A 20,978-nucleotide genomic window follows, 5' to 3' on the forward strand; every position below is an offset into this window, starting at 1 on the left:
GATGCTATTACTAGCTTGTAGGACCAAAGGTCAAGGATAAAGGAAGTCTGAAGATGAGAACAGAGAAGTGGAAAATTAAACAATTTTAGGAAAAGCACAGCATTAGGTATTTTTGATTAGTAATGTACTTTGAGCATGTGATGCCTTAATGATTATGAATATGATGCGTTAATAGCCTATAAATATGATGTTTGTCAACTGTTCGAGAGAGCCACTTGATTGGGGCCCTCCCTTTGCAAAGGTGATAATAAAGGCTAGCTTTTTGCTAACTCGGTCTCGTCTTCAATTCCTAACCGACATCTCTGGGAATTGGGGTCTACATTGGCAGGCCTTAAACATAAGGCCAGGCCCTTTTGTAACAATGCCTTAACTATGTCACTGGCTATACCACCTCCATAGGCATTCTGTTCATTTCCTGGTGCACTACAGTCTGGATTCAGCTCACTGTGGGTTGTTTATTTAATTATTTTATTACATTGATACCCCATCTTATTTTATCAAGGAACCCAAGATGGCATACATGTGGTTCTCAAGTGGTCTCCCACCCAGGCACTGACCAGGCCCAGACCTGCTTAGATTCAGCAAGGTGGTGGCCTCATTTCTTCCCAATTTTGTTTTGCTGCAACAGTCAGCATACCATACACATGCACACATTTTTGCACTCTCCGACATATATTTGTCTTAGATACATATAATTAGGAAAATATGGGTTGTATTCAACTCCTACTCAGAGTGTGTGTGTGCGTACTGCCTTCAAATCGATTCTGACTTATGGCTACCCTATGAATAGGGTTTTCATGAGGCTGAGAGGCAGTGAGTGGCCCAAGGTCACCCTGAAATTAATGAACCTAAGTCAGTACTGTTTATTAATTTCAATGGGTCTACTCTGAGTAGGACCAGCACTGAATAGCACCCTTTGCTTGCAGAAGAGTTCCCTTAGCTGGATAGTTCAAAAGATTGGTTTAAACAGTTTTAACTCCAGTAAAGCCAATGGGATTGTACTAAACTAACTGGTCTGTGAAGTATCCCCTTAGTACTATAAACACTATGTATAAACACTATGTATAAACGCTATGTATAAACCCTATGATCTAAAAAGTCACACATCTATATTTGATACTACAAAACAACAGAATAGCTGAAACAAAATCTACCCCCTCCTTGCCCCCTTTTTCTGTTTACTGCTTTCAAGAACAATATTTACATTTTCATTCTGCTGGAAAACCTTGTCTCTTCCACTCAAAGTGCTTTTTAAAAAGCAGGATAATTTTATTTTTGTACTTGTAACTAGCAATGATGGACAATGAAAATGTAATTATTTTGGACTGCAAACAAAATCATTGCAGAGCAATACTGTCATCAGGAAGGAGATGCTGGATGCATTTTTTATTTAGGAGCTGACACACTGTCAAGTTCAGGACAGAGCAGGGTGCTTCTTGCAAACAAAGAGAAGGCTGTACCTCTAGCTCATTGTATGTTTATGTGAACTTAAATCATTCTCAAGGTCTGCGGTATAATAGAAACAATTGTTCAAAACTAGATTGACAGTAATGCTGTTTCAAGTATCTCAGAAACGTTACACTAAAACCTTAATGCCCCCCAATTCATGGCAGAGCAGGACCCCTGTTTAGCCTGAAAGTTATGCTAGTATTATTGCTGAGCCAAAAGTTTGCCATAATGAAATGTAACTATTCAAAAGGCCAGAGATTAAGGACTAAAGATGATTGTACTCAAAATGTTACTTCATTGGTTGCTTGTTTGGCTCTGTGTGTGTGTGTGGGTTTCGAAACTACTGCCCTGGACTTTTATTTTATTTTCGTTACTACTACTACCTTTCCTAGCAACAGTGCTCTTTTGGGCAGCTGAGGGCTGCCAGCCCCCCAAACCCTCTCAGAATTATGCTACATTGTAATGTAACACTGTTCTACAAAGATTTCTGGGGGTGGGGTATGGTGACTGCTAGCCACAGAGAGGAGTGCAGTCGTTGCCACCAGTTATGGCAATTTCCCCTAGAATGCCCTACAACTCAGACATTTTGGAAAAAGAAAATGGTAGTCTTCAGCTGTAGCCAGTTTAAGGACTTCTGGGAAAACTTTTGTTCCGTGCTCTGTGATTTGTAATTATTTTAAAAAGAGACCCACTGAAATTACTGTTTTGCCAAAGCTAGTTTTGCCAGAGGCAAGGACGTTCGGGATCTCAAAGACCATGAAACACACTTGTGAAGAAAGAAAATTAGTGCTTTATTGAAGCAAAGCTGTTGTTTTTCAGCAGATGGGCACTAAAACACTTAAAGCAACTAATGATGATCTTATGTTCTCCTTTTTCCTGTTGGAAGCCTCGGCAACAGTGAAGAAATTCCCTTTATGGCCCCATTTGGATTTACACCATGCCATACTCTTCAGGGCGAGGTTGAGGGTTATCTTCCCAGATCTAGGTCCCTTTATTTATACCAAAAAAAAAAAAATCCCTTTGGGAAGGAGCACAGGTGGCCCCTATACCTGTGAGATTTTTATCTTTCCCAGTGGCCAGTTTACTTGAATCTCACATCTCTGCCCTTTGTTTATCCCTCAGTGGCTTTGGATTTGTGCTAGCCAGGGCCAGGAGTACAGCTGTGAAGCTCATTCCCAGCTCCTGTCAATGTATGTGATTATCTCATCCACTGTCTGTTTTGGCTAATTAAACAGCTTTGTCCCAGCTTTTGTTTTCATCATAGGCAGAGTAAAGGCCTCTTCCCAGTTTTTTGTCAACATATGCAGACAGCCTGCAAATTGAGCTTACTGTCCTAAAAATCAGGAAAAACAGGGGTGTGAAACAAGAATATAGGACAGGGGGGTATGGGGCATGCCACTCTAAACCTCCTCGGTACATCTAGATGTCTTGCGGATTTATTTGCCCCTACAATCACAACTGGCAGCCAAAAGTAAGCTTTCTCTACACACCTCTTAAGAAATTTAACTGCTCATGACTTCCTGTTCCACTTTCTCTCCCCCCCCCCTTGCCAGGATGTTCTGCTTTGGAGAAAAGATACAAGTGTGTCTGTCTGTGTGAGAGAATTGCAATCAGTTATATCCTTGAATCAACAAGAAAGTTAGCATCAATACAAAAAAAAGGCATACTTTGCCCATTTATAATCTTCATATGCGCAGACTACAGGTCTAGTTGTACTGATTGACAACAAGTTTCCAGGCCCACACTAAGATATTGGTTATTATTTTTAATATCAAGGCTTGCACCCAGGGTATGCTTCCAACTGCACCTTCCTGAATGCTGAGATCTTACCAAAGTGGGGTGGGGGCTGTTAAGAGTCATGTACCCACATAAGACTCAATATGTGGAAGTATGGAACAATCATTCTGCTATGGCTCTACAGCTATGCAACACGTGTCCAAGAGACAGGCTATATCTCCATTTGATGTTAAGCATTTGGGAAGAAATCCAAACCCAAGATCTGCCAGGATGAGAGGAATTTGGAATAAGCAGATCTCTGGCTGAGCCAACTGAGCCTGGGCTCAGCCAGGACAATGCCAGCTGAAGTTCCTCTTCCCTCCTCAGCTGGAGATACACTGACATTAATCCTCCATCTCAGCTCAGCCAGGGATCCTTATTTCACTGCCTTGTAGCCTTAACAAACTGATCTCTCTTTTTGTGAGTGCTCGCTAGCATTCATTGGAGTTCTGGAAAATTGCTAACAGTATGCTACTGTTTTGGAAAAACTCAGTCCTTCTTTCTGAACATTACTTTTTGTAATCTACTTTTCTGTAGCCTTTTTTACATTACATGTTGTCGTGGGCCCCACAAAGAATCTTCTACAAGATTGGAAAGATGAAGAGTGAGTTACAGATATCATGGAGGGAACTGGGGAAAACAGGAGAAATGGTCCCAGGCTATGGTCTGAAGACACATGAGGCCACCACCTTGCTGAAGCTAAGCAGGTCTGGGTCTGGTCAGTACCTGGATGGAGGACCGCCTGGGAACCACATGTATGCTGCCATGGTGAAAGAAAGGTGAGGTATAAATGTAACAAATAAATAAATAATGTTTCCAGAAATCTCTGGCAGCTCTGAGTCTGAGGAGTCAAATGGTGCCCATATCCCCACACACCCACATCTATGACAGAGGGAAAGGAATTTCCACGGGCACGCAGCCCAGACCTAGCTGTTGAACAGATAAAACTTAATAAATATCCTGGAGTCTTCCAAGGAGAGCAAAAGGAAAGTAGTATGTCAGAGTCAGAGACACTTTGCCAATGTCACATAGATTAGAAAAGAGAGAGCGTCAGCTAAAGGAAATGCTGTCTGTTCCTAGAAGAACCCTTCACTTTGCAATAAAACCTGGAAAAAACTAGGGAATGCTCAGAAAAGTAATGTGCCCACCCCTTATCTTATATCTAGTGTGGCTGAGTGTGACTAGGCTATTGCAACAATGGCCTGCTGTTGCCTCCACATGCCTAGTTTGAATCCTGAGATATGCAGCCTGCTGTTACTTTCACCTGCTTATTTATATCCTGAGATATGCCGAGTCTGTTCATGTTCTGTATCCTGAATCAGGCATAGAATGCCTGATGGTGCATTTCTGTACTGATTTCTGGAATAAAGCCTTCAATGAAACCCAGCCAACAACTTCTAAGTTTGCTTCTCTAGCTGGGAGCCAGGACACATCTGATCTAAAGTGCTGAAATGTGCATACCTTTTCTTGGAACTTCTGAGTAAGGAGTGCTGCTTGATGGTAACCATTAGCCAATCTATTCAGCCGTGGTTTATGTTTCTTACTCTATCTCTGCCTTCTTTCTCTCTTATTTCATTTCTGTAGCTCAGTCATTTGCTTAACAAGCAATGTTACCTACAGCAAATAGTCACTGCAATGCAGTAGGTACCAGCAAAGAGAGGACAGATATTACTTGGAAAGAGGTGGAGGAAGGAGGATGGAAGCAAAATTATTACCAAAAGAGTTCAGTACTGTGTAGATGGGTCAAACATTATAAAGTTTGGGTTGGATTGGTTCACATGCGTATAATATGTAAGGTAAGGAGAAAAATAAACCACTTCTGCTTGAAGTTTATTTATTTACGCACATGCACACATACACACCCCTTGGCCCATGCTCAGCATCTCAGTCTCATACACTCACACAGATACTCACACAATCTAGGTAGGCTGTGAGATGAACAAAAGACATGAAGGCCATGCAAACAATATTTTATATCTGTCAGTTCACAAAAATAACTACATATAACAGCACTTAAGCTGCATGCAAAAGGCAAATTTAATTGTGAAAACAGATAAGCCTGAAGTAAACAAAGAGAATATTATGATATTGGTTCAGTGCCCGCTGCAAGGAAAAACAAAAGCAATTATGAAATCTTCACAAGCCACAGCTAACCAGAACAAAACAAGCCATAAAAATACAAAACACAAGAAACTATGGGCCGGGATTAACAGAAGATCCAATGAAACGTGACCAATCAGGTACACAATAATGAATCACATCACTACATGGGAGTGGCAGGGGCATTGCAGGAGGAGACTTGCCCCTATTTCAAATGTCATGAAGCTCAGTCACATGACCTATCAACCCAGCAGAAGTTACTCCGGGGAAAAAAGGCAGTGTGAGGCTTATTAAAGGCTTGTTTTCCCTCTGCCAGACTCTGGCTGGCTCAGCCAGCAGAAGCCCCACTCCTGAATGGAGTTTGGAAGAGGGCCAAGTTGCACCAGCATAATTTACCTTAGCATAAATTATGCTGGCTTTCTATAGTTTGGATTGCTCTGCGCATTAATACTTTTTAAGTTCACTCACCTTTTTCAGTGGGAATCTGCTTGGTTTATTATCTTTTCTTTTGATGTGGACTTAACAACTACTTAGTGTTTCCTCTTACTATTAGTTTTTTTACTTTTAACAGGGAAGTGGTTTAAGATGTTTCACAAGTAAAAAACATTATAGTTTACAGTGTACAGAAAATGTGTTGGTGTTCTTCCAGCCCTAGGCAGAGTCTTTTCACACCAATGGCTCACACAGAAACTACCAGTCCCAGCACCCTTGGCAGGAAAAGACACTGCAAAAGATTGGGAGAGTCCTGTAGTCATGGCCTCTGAGTTTGACTGAAGTTGGGTTTTTTTTTAAGCCTTGAGAGAGCAAAGATGTACACAATTGTTTACGGGATTGGGGCAAACACAACCCTGGTCACAGAATGCTTTGACTAGCATTGTGTTTGCCTTGATCCTGCTGTGAGGATTTCAAGAGAGGCATTTGCCTATTTGAGAATTCTTTAATGCTCTCACAGTCATCAATAGCTAAACCAGGAGTGGTTAACCTGTGTCTCTCCAGAGGTTGCTGAGCTATGTTTCCCATTGGCCCCAGGCAGCATGGCCAATGGTCAAAGATGATCAGAACTGTAATTCAGAAAACCTGGAGGGCCACAGGTTAGCAACCCGAGCTAAACAAATGCTGTTTAAATCATTTCCTATAGTTGCTGTGCAATAAGATTGTCTTGTGCCCACTAACTTATTAAGTAGTCCAAAGCAGAGCTTGGAAGTAACTAGTTACAAGTAACGAATTACTTGTAATTTATTACTTTTTTGAGTAACGAGTGGGTAATTTCATTACATTTTGCTGGTAATAGAACGAGTAGTAACTTCATTACTTTTGAGGAGTAATTGTAATGTTTCCAGCATTACTTTTGCACATTACTTGGGGGGGGGGAGCAGGGGAAGTCTTCTGTTCCTCTGATTTGTGAATAAAAATCATGTGCTTCAAATTAGGCTTCTGTGCAGCATTGTTCTTCCTTCGTGCTCTGTGGGTGCTTAGGAGGTGCTGAGGGAGGAGGTGGAGAGCGAGACGGGGTGGAGAAAACAATTGTTTAAAAATTGACAGGAGTGGAAGGAGAAAAGAGCTGGAGGCAATATATATATACACAAATATGTGTGTTGGGGTATCATCATTGCTGGGGGTGAGGTGAGGGGATGTGAGATTCTGTTATGCCAGTCTGTTAATCTTACGGATAAAAAAAATTATTCTACTATACTCTGTGTGTGTGTGCTTATTTTTAATGTTGTTTTAGGCTACTTAGATGTGCAGCAGCCAAGGCCAGCATTTTGTAGGCAATTTTTTTTAAAAAAAAGTAACTAAAATGTAATTGTAGCAATTACTTTTGAGTAAAAGTAAAGTAATCAGTTACTTTCAGAGCAATTGTAGTTGTAATGGTAATTACTACTTTTGGGGGGCCATGTAACTGTAACTGTAATTTATTACTTTTAAAAAGTAATCTTCCAAGCTCTGGTCCAAAGTCAGCATGTGCATGTATGCATGCATGCATGCAACTGACATGGAGACAGTTCTGGTATACAATTCAACTTGCTGCGGTGGCCCGCCTTTAGCTGAATACTTGTCATGTGTAGAATCTGTAAATATGCAATAGCTGATGATCTCCAGTACTGTAGGTGTAATGTTTTATTCATAGAGAATCCAGGTTGGCTTGGGTCCCACAAAAATATGAGCCATTTATTTATTTATTTATTTATTTATTTATTTGTTGTATTTATATATCGCCCCATAGCTGAAGCTTTCTGAGCAGTTTACAGTAAATATTTGGTTTTTAAACCTTTCTTAGAGAGCCATTGAACAAAGTTTCCCAGCATATGCCTGAGAGCCATAGAGGGAGAGACGTGGCATGACTAGGGATGCTGCCACACTTTGAAAATAGAAATGGATGCAGGCGGAACAGAAAGAACCGTGAGAAGAGAAGAAATCAGAATGAAAGAATTGCCTTGTTTTTAGATACAAACAAATCCTGTCCCTCTGAAACACATTCAGCCAAACCAGCTTCATTCAAGCTCGCTGAACTAGGTTGTGGATTTAACTATTCATAATTCTTGTCACCACCAGTAAAAAGTGAGAAGATTGTGAGGAGTGTAGGTGAGGCTGATGAGGTCTGTTCTTCTCGGATTGGCAGGCACAAAAGAAAACATTAAAATTTAAACAGCCATTGTCAAAGACATTACACATTGGCATCCATTCCTTCAATTTGCAGTGCACACAGCAGGACTCTCCAGCAGTGAGGATCTAAAAATACCGTCAGATTTGCTTAATCCTTTTCAAGCAGGTTTAAAACTCATTTGCAGCCCCTGACAAGGAAAGTAGGAGAACTGCAACCCCTTTAATTGTATAATGAGTACAAGTGTCAAAAGGTCAAAGATGATGTGTGCTTGTCCTTTGAATGGAATGGAGTGCTTCTCTGAATTATTTTCTCTCTCTCCTCCCTTAAATACATACAAGGGTGAATCTTGGATTCTTAAGTACTCTTATTTCCTCTTTGGTTTGGGCATAGCACATAAGGAGGTCCTACTGGATCAGGCCAGTGGCCACTTAGTGCAGCATTCTGTTCTCACATTGGCCAACCAAATGTCAATGGGAAGCCCTTTCCCATCCTGCAGTTTCCAGCAACTGGTATTCCGAGACATACTGCTTCTTCCTATGGAGGCAGAACATAGCCATCTTGGCTCGTAGCCTTCATAGCCTTATCCTCCATGGATTTGTCTAATCCTCTTTTAAAGCCATCCAAGTTCATGGCCATCACTGCCTCTTGTGGAAGTGAATTCCATAGTTAAACTATCTGCTGTGTGAAGAAGTATTTTCTTTTGTTTGTCCTGAATCTCGCAACATTTAGCTTCATTGGATGTCCATGAGTTCCAGTGTTACGAGAAAGGGAGAAAAACTTTTCTCTACCTGCTTTCTCCATGTCATGCAAAATTTGTATCATGCCGCTTCTCACTAAATCCACTCTGCATTTTAGTCTGAACTTTCAAGGAGCTGTCGAAGGTTTGAAACCTATTCCCCAAAATAGGTTCAGAACCTTGGACAGTTCCTTGAAAGTTTGGACTAAAACTTGGAGTGGATTCACTGCCCTACTGACATTGGAGCCACCAGTTGCCACAGCTTTAAGGAAGAAGGCTGAAGACTGGCTTAATGTTCTGTATAGAGATTTGTAAGCCCTACCTTACTCATCCCAAAAATAACATTGGACAGTTACTTTAGCATTCTGCAGAAATCCTAGAAATGATGCTCTGTGCTGGTCCTCTTCTGTGTCAAAGTGAGCAGTCTGTCATTTGTTGTCCCCCATCCCACGCCAGATAAGGTTTGTCTTTTCACAGGGAAGGTGGGGAAGAGTGGCAGGGATGGCAGGGTAGGGGTAGAAGTGGAGTGTGAACCCCATTTCAACTTGATCCCTCTCTGAGAATTCAGACTCCTCACATGAAAGCAAACACAAGAGGAAAAGTAGGGGGATGCTCCTTCCCCTCCAGTTTACATAGTTTAGAGTTCTCCACGAGTTTGATGGCAAAGATCTAAAAATGAGGAGTCCCTCCTTCTCATAGAGGCTACCCACACAGAGTTTAAAATTGTGCAGGTATAATCCCTTGCAGGTTCTTAAGGGCCAAAAGAAATGAATTTGCAAAATTCAGTGAATAACTTATTTATTTATTATTTGCTCCCAGCAGGAGCCCAGGGTGGCAACTTGTTAACTTTTTTTTTTTACAGAAGAAAACATAACATTAAATATAACACAACTTTAAATGGTTCTCAGGTCCCAAACACTTAAAAGATCATTGTCCATGAGTCCTTTTTTGTTTGTTTGTTGCAAATATCTTTGCAATCAACTGAAAGTTCTTTTCTTCAGTCTTAAGGAGATGAATCATTCTGTCCTGTTGCTCTGAACCACTGCAGTTTCAGCAAGGCCAAAAAATTCCATAGGTTCAACAAAGCTGTTACATGACCACCCTGTCCTACTCCCCAAAGTTCGGGGTGGGAGAGAAATTTGATTCAGTTTGCTTTTAAAGGCTTTTAAAGGCAAAACTATCAAATTTGCATTTTTCAAAAAACAATATGAGGACTGAAACACAGCCATCCTTCAAAATTCACACTAATCCCAATGTTGCAGTACAAAAATGCAAAGATTAGGGGGAAATGTACGTAAAAATGTATATATTAGTGAAAATAATATACAAAAATGCATTATGTGAGGATAAATTGCTTGTAAAAATATGTATATTAGTCAAAACAGAACATTATTGGGAGAAACTCACACTAAAATACTGGTGGATTGTCATGATTTTTTTTTTTTAAAAAATGCTAATTGCTGAAGAAATGTGGACAACTGAATTTAAGATGTAAAAAAATGAGAAACTGAGAGAACCAAAAATTTACAAATTCATCTGTCTCTGTTCAGAACCATCCTCCTTGCATCCATCCTGCAAAACATTCTCTCTCATTCCCTTTCTTATATTCAGTCAGTGGCAATGGGAGCAACAGCAGCAAGAAAAGGAGAGAGATCCTCCTTCCCTCCTTCCTCTTCACTGCTCTTATGTACTCGTGAAGGATACCGGGGCATGAGAGTGCACTGAAAGTATAGTTTTCCTAGTGCACTGTTAGCTTTTGCAAACTTCCTCATCTCTCATTGCAACTGCCAATGTATAGTAAGGAAAGAGAAAGGGGAATTCTTTTCTTCAGCTGTGTTATCAAGGATGATCACCTTACATTTCACTTTAGATTAAATTTCAGTAGGAACTAATCTTAAATCCAAGGGCGAACATTTCTGTAATAACAGTTTAATATCATAACACATAACACATTTCTGGCATTCCTTTATTTATTTCCTGCTACAAGCACTCATAAGCATGAACACACACACACTAATGTACCTGTAAAGTCAATGACATTTATATATTGTACAGATGTTTATCTTGCCCAATTACTTTACTTTAAACAAGTGAGCATTTCATCTATAAAAAACAGAGTGCTAGCTATTTAATGCAAAATTTCTGCATCTCTTGACTATAAAGCAATTTTCTTACCTATCTGAAAGGCACGAAAAGGAAGTCAAAAGAAAATGTTAGTGCTTTTGGTTGTCATAGTCCTGGAGAAATGGCCCTTCTATATTTAACAATGAGCAGGGAAATCAAAACATCAGATATCAGCAGGAAAAAAGAAAACACTCATGAGCTGACTGAAATGACCGGTTTTTTTCAGATATTTCTCCAAAGCATCAAACTCCACATTAAAACAACAAAATGTACAACATCGTACAATAAAATACCATAAATCAATCAGTAAATGAAACAGTGTGAAACAGGGAAAATCACAACACAGGAGAGCCAGAGAAAAGCTAGAGCATTAAAGAGTGCTCTCACACACTTATAGGGCTAGAAACAATAGACTATGGGGATTGAGGGAAGCCCAACTAGAAGAATTATAGGTGCTCTCACCACCCCCACATTCTAACATTCAGGGGTTCAAGGCAACCAAATAATTAATATTAACTACCACTTTAAAAAAAGCAAATACAAATAAAATTAAAAATATTTGGAATATTAATAGCTGTCAGAAAAAGTTTTAACAGTCTATACCATGTTTTTAAGGCAAGTACAGTCCCCAAAAAGCTTAGTATATAAAGAGTATGGTCCTTAGTCTTATAGCACCCCAACAGAATGACTTAAATACCATCCTGATTTCTGCTGGTACCCTCATATGTTTGCTGATTGGACTCCATGAGTGGTAGAAATGGAAAGTTGCTCCTCAGTCACTAGCTGCTACTACTCAAACGTACAGCCTTCCTGGTCAACATTCAAAGAACAGTTGCGATGTGTGACTGTTACCGAGCAATATGCCAATACCTCTCAAGTAAATAACGATATATCCTGTCTACACGCAAATGAAGTGCAATAAAAACAAGAGTTCTGTATTTTGAATTAATATAGATCAGTATGAATGTAAAGCAACTTTAAATTATGAGGATGGTATTAAATGCTAGTCCTACTCAGAATAGACCTTCAATAGATATGACAGGTTTATTAATGGGTCTACTCTGAGTAGGACTTCATTGCATCCCCTGGACCACCTCCAGTTGCCTCAGGCTGCGTCTTCCTCATGGAGGCCACCATGGGCTTCAGCTGCTGCCCCTCCTGCCACCCTTGGCCACCGGCTTACCCCCCACAGGCTTCCAGCACTGCCCCTACCCCACTGCTGCCCAGCGCCAAGTCCGCAGCCAAGCCCAAGCCCAAGAGCAAGTACTTGCCCGAACTCATGGCCGAAAAGGACAGCCTGGACCCTTCTTCCACCCTCGCCATGCAGCTGCTGCAAGTGGCACTAAGATTTCAACAGCACTATCAGAAGACTCCCAGAAATTTATGCTGATTCCAACTGAGTGTGCCAGCAACTCCTAACAACTGCAATGACTCTGTCCTATCTATTTCTGATGTTATTCATGGCATAGGTGACTGTTCACTGTTTCTCAGGTTCCATTTGTGGGAATAGGTGACAATGCATACATCCAACCCAGTCCAGCAACACCTGCAGGGGTATAAGTTGTAATTGCTGTTTTTTAATAATGTTGTAATTGCTGGGGTTTTTTTGTTTTTTTTAAATGATATTTGTTATTTAATTTTTGTAAATTGTATTGCCTTCATTGATGTATTTTGATGCTTGTGCCTATTTTTTTGTAAGCCGCCTTGAGGGCCTTTGGCCAAAAGGCAGGGTAGAAATAATAATAATAATAATAATAATAATAACAACAACAACAATAATAATAATAATAATAATAATAATAATAATAATAATAATAAATTGCATACAGCGCTATGTGATTTTGTTAGCATATGCACACATTGGATTAAGTACTACAAAAATATTTAAAGCCCCAGATGTATTGACAAAAGACTACGTTCTTATTCCCAACAGATGTTTGAGGTTTAAACATTGTTTTATTCATGCCATGTCAGTTTTACAATTCTGAAATTTATGGGCAAATCCACATAGTTAAACATATTATGGCATGCTTATCAATAATAATTGTTCATACAATTAAATTAAAATATTAGAATGGTCTGAATAAAACACAGTTCATAAACATCCAAATTTATTACTATCAAAGATTGTCAAAAGATAATGTCTTTTAGCAAGCAAAGATTTACTTTGTTTTCTTAAAAGCTTGTGCTTAGCCTTAACTCTGGTACATAGTGGTGCATCAACAATTGGCCATAATTTTATTTCTGCTCATCTCTGATCTACAGCGTAGAAGATATGCCAGTAAGCAGTATGTTTTCAGAACACATTACAAAATCAACTGAACTGTACAAGTCCATTTGCCAATTCTTTAAAAAGCTCTACTTCATATATTAAACATATATTAATGGCAGTAGCTACTTCAAAATAGATGTAATATTTATTAGCACATAGAGATGTTCATCTACTTCTGGTTGACCTGCCTTTTGGAAAAGAAGCTTACAAGAGTCAACACAGTTGTCTCTAGTAAGGCTAGTGGCAAAACCTACTATTTTAAATCTTGATCCATGTCAATTGACAGACCATCTGAAAATTTCATTCAGTGAAAACCTGAAAATGTAACTAAAGGGTTAATTCTCTTACAACTCCACAGAGGAGTAATGTAGATCCTCTTTAGTGACTAAAAGTCTCATTATAGCCAGATCTTGAGTTTATTGGTTACAGAGCACAGTAGAGATCACAATGGTATGAGTTTCTTTTAAGGTTAGTGTCTCATTCTGTTGGCTGTGGCCAGGCTAAATTGTTCCTTCTCCCTCTTCCATTTGCCCTACATGAAAGTGTGCATGCATCACGTAGGAGGCTGGGAAAATGGATACTCACCTTGGAGGTAGGTTCTAAGAACTTGGGAGGGGGTTACCTTTTAAATACAAGGTGGCTGAGGGCTTTTCCCCCCCTCCCCTTCTTTTTCATTTAAAGAAAAGGCTCACCACCATTAGAGGGAGTGGATTGACTACGCACAGCAGCCTGGCAGCATTCCTGAACAGAATTTCCCGTAGGAACAACCACACTACAATGACTTTAAAAAGAAAAGAAAAAAATGAATAGCCCTTGGTCACATTGTCTTTAGTTGTAAGATTCCCTCCCTTAAAATTATAAAATTCGCCAGTCCCTAAAATTAAATCAATAATTGGAGGCATTTTCCTCCCCCCACCCCACCGCCTCAAAAAACAGCATATGAAATTCAGCTGGGCTGAACTTTTTGGCCCAGCATTAGTTTCATTTTTTCATTTGTTATTAAATGAACGAACACCTCTATTTAAGAGCATCTGCATTGGGTTACCATGCCCTGGATAGGATTGGATAGAGGGAGGACTCAAAGTGGGCTTGAATGTCTGAAGGAGAACTTTGTGAAAATGAAAGAATAAGAAAGGGTTAGGAACCCTTGCTTTAATTCTCTCAATTTGAGCATATTGCTGGCACACAAAGTTCCACAGGCATCTTTCACACAAAGGCGGCTTTTGTGTGAAGCTTAACATTGCTACCTGGCATGAGAAGATGTCACCTTCCTTGAGGAACTGTCGCAGCTGCTCTGTAAATGTCATAAAAATAATAGGCCCTCAGTACCAAATAGATGCCAAATTCAAGACATCTGTGTGAATGTCACAGAAATTTATACTGTGTGCCTACTGCAGGTGTATTTTGTGTGTGTCAAAAGTCTGTCAGGTTCACTTTAAGGTATGTATGCATTTGAGGAGCAGTTTTCAGTGGCCTAGAGTAAACTACTGTGTGTTATGCATGGGTCAGTAGCTACTGGAGTTTTTCTTTATCCACACAGATGAATAAAGAGAGATTGCCATAGCTGTACTCCAAAGCATGTGTTTAATGCACTTTACTGTTTCTCTCACAGCTCTCTAATTATCTTCATTTTCATAGCTATATTTAAATAACTAGTAAGTTCATCTCCACTATTCCCAATGTTGTTTGAAATTATCATCAGATTTCTTGTATTATTGTGACATTTCCTTTGGTGACACAGGTTCATTTTCTACCCATCAAGCGATTCCATCATGTTTCCATAGCAGCAAGCCATTACTTCCATTGGAATTAAGGCCCTACTGTGTCACTTTCCTACAGATGAGTGCATAAAATTAACCTCTGTAACACTGATGTCACTTCTTTGACTATTTGTCTCTGCATATGTGTGAGCAGAAGAACTGCATAACTCCATGTCATCCTCTCCTGAGTGAAAAACATAAGGCCAAAGGAACTTTTAACACCCTTTAGGGGTTCCCAGTGTGGCCTACAGAATCTCACCACATTACTTAAAACTTACTGAATCATCTACAGGGCTTGAACACTAATGTCCTCAGCAGTGGCTGCTACCTCTCCTCAAAATGTATATCAATGAGTGTGATTATAGCTTGAAACAATAGTACTGCCAGGCCCAAAAGGGTGCCAGCATGGATAACACACAGAGTCAAAGATGCTATTAGTGGCAAGAAAGCTTCCATTAAAACATTGAAGTTTTGTTAAAATGAGGAGAACAAAAAGGAACACAAACTATGGCAAAATAAATGCAATCTTAAAAGGGGGTGGGCTTAGAGCTTGAATTATAGGCATCAAATTGTGGCTCCTTTAACCACAGAGATGTATCTTTCAGAGCTTGGAAAAGTTAATTTTTAAAATTACAACTCCCAGCTAGCACGGCCACTGTAGTTTTGTAGTTCAAAAAAGTAACTTTTCCAAGCTCTGGTATCTTTGTGCTATAAATGTCCATATTTTTTTGGGGGGGGGGAACCCCATCCCTTGAAATTAGTGTGGCTCCAATGAAAGCAAAAGCAAAAGGAAATAGAAACATGGTTAGAACCCTAAATGCAATAATACAGCAAATAGTATGCAGGGAGAAAGAGAAATATTGCAATGGTTATTGTATAGAAATAGAAGAGGACAACAAAAAAGGTAGAACAAGAGCCCTATTCCAAAAGAATAGAGAAATTAAAGGAAAATTTAAACCAAGAGTAGGGATGTTGAATAATCAACAGAACACACTGACTGACTGAGATGAATAAAAGGAAGATGGAAGCAATACACGGAAGAGAGGCAGTGTAAAAGAGAGGCAAGGATGACAGATTCATTCACGGAGGAACCATATAATGAAGAACCAGAAATTTTAGAATGTGAGGTGAAAGCTGCTCTTAAAATACTTGGAAGAAACAAATCACCAGGAATAGATGGCATACGAAGAGAGTTGCTACAAGTTACTGAGACTGAATCTGTTCAAATTTTGACCAAAATCTGTCACAAATATGGAAAATAAAAAAATGGCCCACAGCTGGAAGCATTCCACATACATCCCAATTCCAAAGAAAGGGGATCCCAGGGAATGTAGTAATTAATGAACTATTGCTTTAATATCCCATGCAAGTAAAGTAATGCTCAAGATTCTACAACAAAGGCTCTTACCATATATGCAGCAAAAAATGCCAGATGTTCAGGCTGGATTTAGAAAGGAAAGAGGTGGGCTGGATGAAGACCAATAAACTGAAGCGGAATCCTGATAAGACCAGAGACACTGTGGGTTGGAGTTTCCCAGGTCCAAGAATTGGAGGCTTTTCTTTTCTGTATGGGATTGCACTCTCTCCCAAGGAACAGGAATGCAGTTCAGGGGTGCTCTTGAAACCATCTTTGTCCATGGAGGCCAAGGGGTACTGTACAGTAAATAGGGATATATAAACATGCCTCAGTCCATTCCAACATTTATTTGCACTTTTATCCAGCATTTTCCATTCTGCTGCAATTTGTTTATTTTGCATAAGTCTTTTTCATTTTTGCATACATTGATGCAGAAATGTACACAATTGTGTATGTGTGTGCATGCTTTTCTCTCTCTTCATGGTAATAGGGATGCAGAAAGCCCTGATAAAATGTACCCCCTCTCCAATCTGTGCTTGGAACTGTGTGTGTTAGTGCTATCCTGGAACAGCAAGGGAGGAAACTGGGCTCCTTAAAGCCATCAATTGGCCTCTTCTCATCTGCATAGTGGTGATGGGGGGAAATACGGTGCCCATTATTTGTTACTGATAAGGTACTAACTTGTTTGTATGGTTTAAATGATTCACTGATCTATTCTCTAACCTGTTTTATGACTGCCTTGTTTACTATGCTACTATAGCATTTAATTTTTGAATGGGATGATGAAAGAAGTCCCTCATTAACACTACACATAAATTACATTAATTCTTCATAGTGCTAGAAAACAACAGTAACTTATACACAGGGTGTAAAAGAAAAACAAGCCCCACTGAATTAAAACGTTTCAAACATGCACACATTCCTCTTTTAAATATGTTATACAACATGACATTTTCATCTAGTTCTGTCAGGTCATATCACACTATGTCACACTGCAAGACATGTTTAACCTAATGCAAACTGATATATCTTGCAATGTCTGTATCAAAAATTTAGAAGCTTTTGTTACTACATAAAAAAAGCAACCTGCTGATTGGATCTGCTACAAGTTACATCTCTCTCTCTACATTTTGATGATTGACAGGTGCTTTTATGTGCTCCAAATTTATAGCTGGCTTGGTAACAGACACTTCAACCTCATGTACTTACATATTTTAAAAAATGAGCAATTTCACTGAAATGCCACTTACTTTTTTCTTGTAATGGGTCTTGACAAGGAAATGTTCACCTTGTATGACTTTGAAAATGCCCTTTCTGGCAAGCAGCCTTCTTGCCAGCTTTATTTGTAGATGGCATTACAAGAAAAATGGGCAAAGCTAAAGTCTTGGGGGATCAACAGAGTTTAGTCACACAGTTCTTCCTTTATTCTCATTCCATGAGTAATGCACAGCTTACAGTACATTATAGGTTACTTTTCCCATACAAATGTTTTTATTCCTGTGAGAGTAGGCCATCATTATAGTATTCTTTCAAAGACCAGGTGCATTTTGGTCTTTTAGCAGACCACTGGATAATTTCTGATGGATCACCGAATTCTTCTTAATTGCTAGAATTATTGAAAATAATGATGGACTGGGTGATCTCTGCTCTGATCCAGAAATACACTTTTTAAGTTCTTATGTTCTTAAGCAAGGGTGTAAACTCAGGATCATTTAGCACAGATCCCTGCATCAGTAGTCATTCAATGATCTAGCCACACTCAGTGCAAAATCATGGCTGTCAGAGCATACTTAGCAGCAAATTGGAAGGAAACAGTTAAACCATCAATATCTGAATGGTATGGTAGAATATGGAACACAGCAATTGTATCAGAGTTGCCCTATTATAGAAGAACATGAATGGATAGCACACAAATAAGTTGGAGAGTAAATATCAGGACAATATTTGACCATTTTCTTCTCTTTATTGTATTTCCTTTTTGTTTTTCCCGCTTCTGTATATTTTGTGATTGTTGATCCCTTTTGTTCTGTGTAATCTGTTTTTCCTTCTATATAATAAAAAGGTAAACCATTACGTTGTCACGCTGTATGATGTCAGGGGCGGAGGGAGGCAGCAAAGATGGCATACTGGGTGAGTGGGTGGGCTACACGGTGGTAGTGGTGGTGGCAGCCTGGGTGGGAGGCCTGGTGGAGGCTGCTGCTGGTGGCGGCGGCAGCAGCAGCTCAAAGATCAGGCAGGAGGCTGGACAGCAGTTTTGGCAGTCCATGGGGGTGGGGGGAGCTTTATTGACCTATGAAGGGAAGGGGGAGATTTGGCAATGCATGCATAGGATTACAACCAAAATGGATTAGGATGTACAATATTCACCTAGGAGTTGAATGACAGATTACCTCATCATCCCTAAGAGCAAACTTCCAAATTTACTTCAAATTTCATGTTAGATGAAATGCAGTGACAACTATACACAATAGCACCCCCCCAACAGAGGATAAGTTTTTAAAAACCATACTAAAGCTTATGTTCTTGAACTTGTTTAATGTGCTTCAGTTTACCAGCACTGAAATAATATTCAGTGACCAATCAAGTGGGTTTCAGTACATGGAATGGGGGCAGGGGGCATCTTATCCATTGCCTCAGGCAGCAAAAATTCCCTGGCTAGTCCCAAATGAAACTTCCAAATCACCAGGAGATTGTTCCCTATTCAGACCACTGGGATGTCTTATTCAGAATTTTCCAGAGTAGTCCTGTATCAGTTAGCTCCCATGCAAATGCATCACTTAAAATACTCCAAGCTTGACAGTCTTTGTCTAGTCCAAGACTCTAGTCAGGTATTGCCCTAAGGCAACCCACAGTGAAAGCCCTATTCACAGAAATCTGAGAACAAAAGCTATACCATTATTTGCATAAGTATCCAGATTTTCAACTTTTTATATGTGTATATTGTTTAGTGTCAAGCTAAAGCTGCTGACATATACAAAACATGTTGGAATATTTATTGCAGAATGATCGTTAGTCACATTGTAATGCCCTTCTATAATTTCAGGTTTCCTAAATGAGTTTAAGACACCTGAGGCAAAGGGAGTAGAACACTTACAAAAAGAACTGAAGATGGATGAAATGGATTCCCACCCACCACCACCCTCTGCAAGTGCACCTGGCCAGAGAGCTGGTCTCTGCAGGCCTGTAGGTGGGAGAAGGGTCACAAGTATGATATTGATGCTGCCATTATTCTTGGGTATAAATTGCAGTTAATCCATCTTGTTCTATGATTTCTTTCTCCTCTTTTAGCGTTGATTAGTCTTGATTAGTGTTGCTAATCAAGAGAAAGATTAAAAGAGAAATGGAAGCAAGAAGTCAAACATAGCACCAGATATCACCACACCAATTCCTTGTTCATGGTGCTTCATTATTTATTTAAATTATTGGAATGTATCTCTCCTGAAACTTCAGAGTGAGAAACATTGAAAACTGTAAATTAAAAATCACTTACTTCACTTAGGCTGCAATCCTATATCCACTTACCTAGGAGTAAGCCCCAATGAACTCAATGGGACCTTCTTCTAATTAGAAATATATAGGATTGTGTTATTACGTTCCATCAGCAATTGCCTTCCCCAAACAGAAGGAAACCCTTTGCTCTGCATTCCCTCCAGAGAAATCACTTTTTTTCAGAGGGAAAGTTTTGTTATAAAGTAGAATGAAATTCACACTGTTGAATTTAAAGAGTTAACTAAATATAAACTGTCTTGATTTTCTCCTGTGGGTTTGATGAATACAGAGTATCAGAGTAGAGACACATTCACCTTGTGTGAGACCAGGAACCCTTTCATATGCTTTTGCCAATAGCAATTTTTTTAAAAAAAGTGATGAACTTTATGACATCATTAACAAACTGAGGTCAGTTTTAACATTGGGTTTATTCCATTAACGTTAATTTATGTGGATGGGTGTCATATCTTTAGGTGAGCTGTCAACAGTAACATTAAATTCCACCCTTATAACTCGATGGAACAGTAACGCTGTAACTTTGGAGATTGCAAACAGCCACGGACCAGGAAATATAAAGCTTATGGCAAACTCCATCCCTAATGATGGCTGGAGTGGCCCTCAATCTGGCATTTAGGAATGTACTTCAGAATTGTCTGTATGCCCCAGGACTTACTACTAGAAGAATAAAAAACATCGACTTAGAATGGTCTTTTAGCAGTAAAACATCTGAAAGAATGTAGAAATATTGGAATTTAAAATAGAAACATAATGCAGTACTCTGTGATATTTGTCTGCAAAGGGTGACAAGAAAATGTCTTTTTAAGTAATGTTAAAAAGAAAGCTAGCTCATATAGGTGAGAGTGAAGTAGAATTATTTTAGAGGATGACACAGTGAGAATGACCAGACTGATATAGCCGAGCCATTAATAAAAGTCATGGGAGAGTGATGCATGATTTATGTGTATCCAGACAAGCAAGCATATGATCACTGTCACATTTTAGCGATTGTCTAGCAATTCCCTTGCAGAAATTGCATTTGTTTGTGCTTACGTACACCAAAGGAAAGAAAGAGAGGAAAAGAACTCCAGGCCTCATAGGGGCTTTATTAAATAAAGTGCAGCTACAAAGACAAATGAAGGAACTTACCGCTATCACTATTTCAAGGAGATATTATTGAAGTGTAGTAATACTTTTTTTTAACAGAAAATATGGTATTAAAATTCTATAATAGCATATTGTTCTAGGGAGTTGAAGTGATATTTTTCTTGTTGCTCCTGCTAAAGTCTAAGTGAGTTTCTCTTGAAAACGTT

This window comes from Rhineura floridana, chromosome 5 (genome assembly GCF_030035675.1).
Source record: "Rhineura floridana isolate rRhiFlo1 chromosome 5, rRhiFlo1.hap2, whole genome shotgun sequence".
NCBI classification, from domain to species: domain Eukaryota; kingdom Metazoa; phylum Chordata; class Lepidosauria; order Squamata; family Rhineuridae; genus Rhineura; species Rhineura floridana.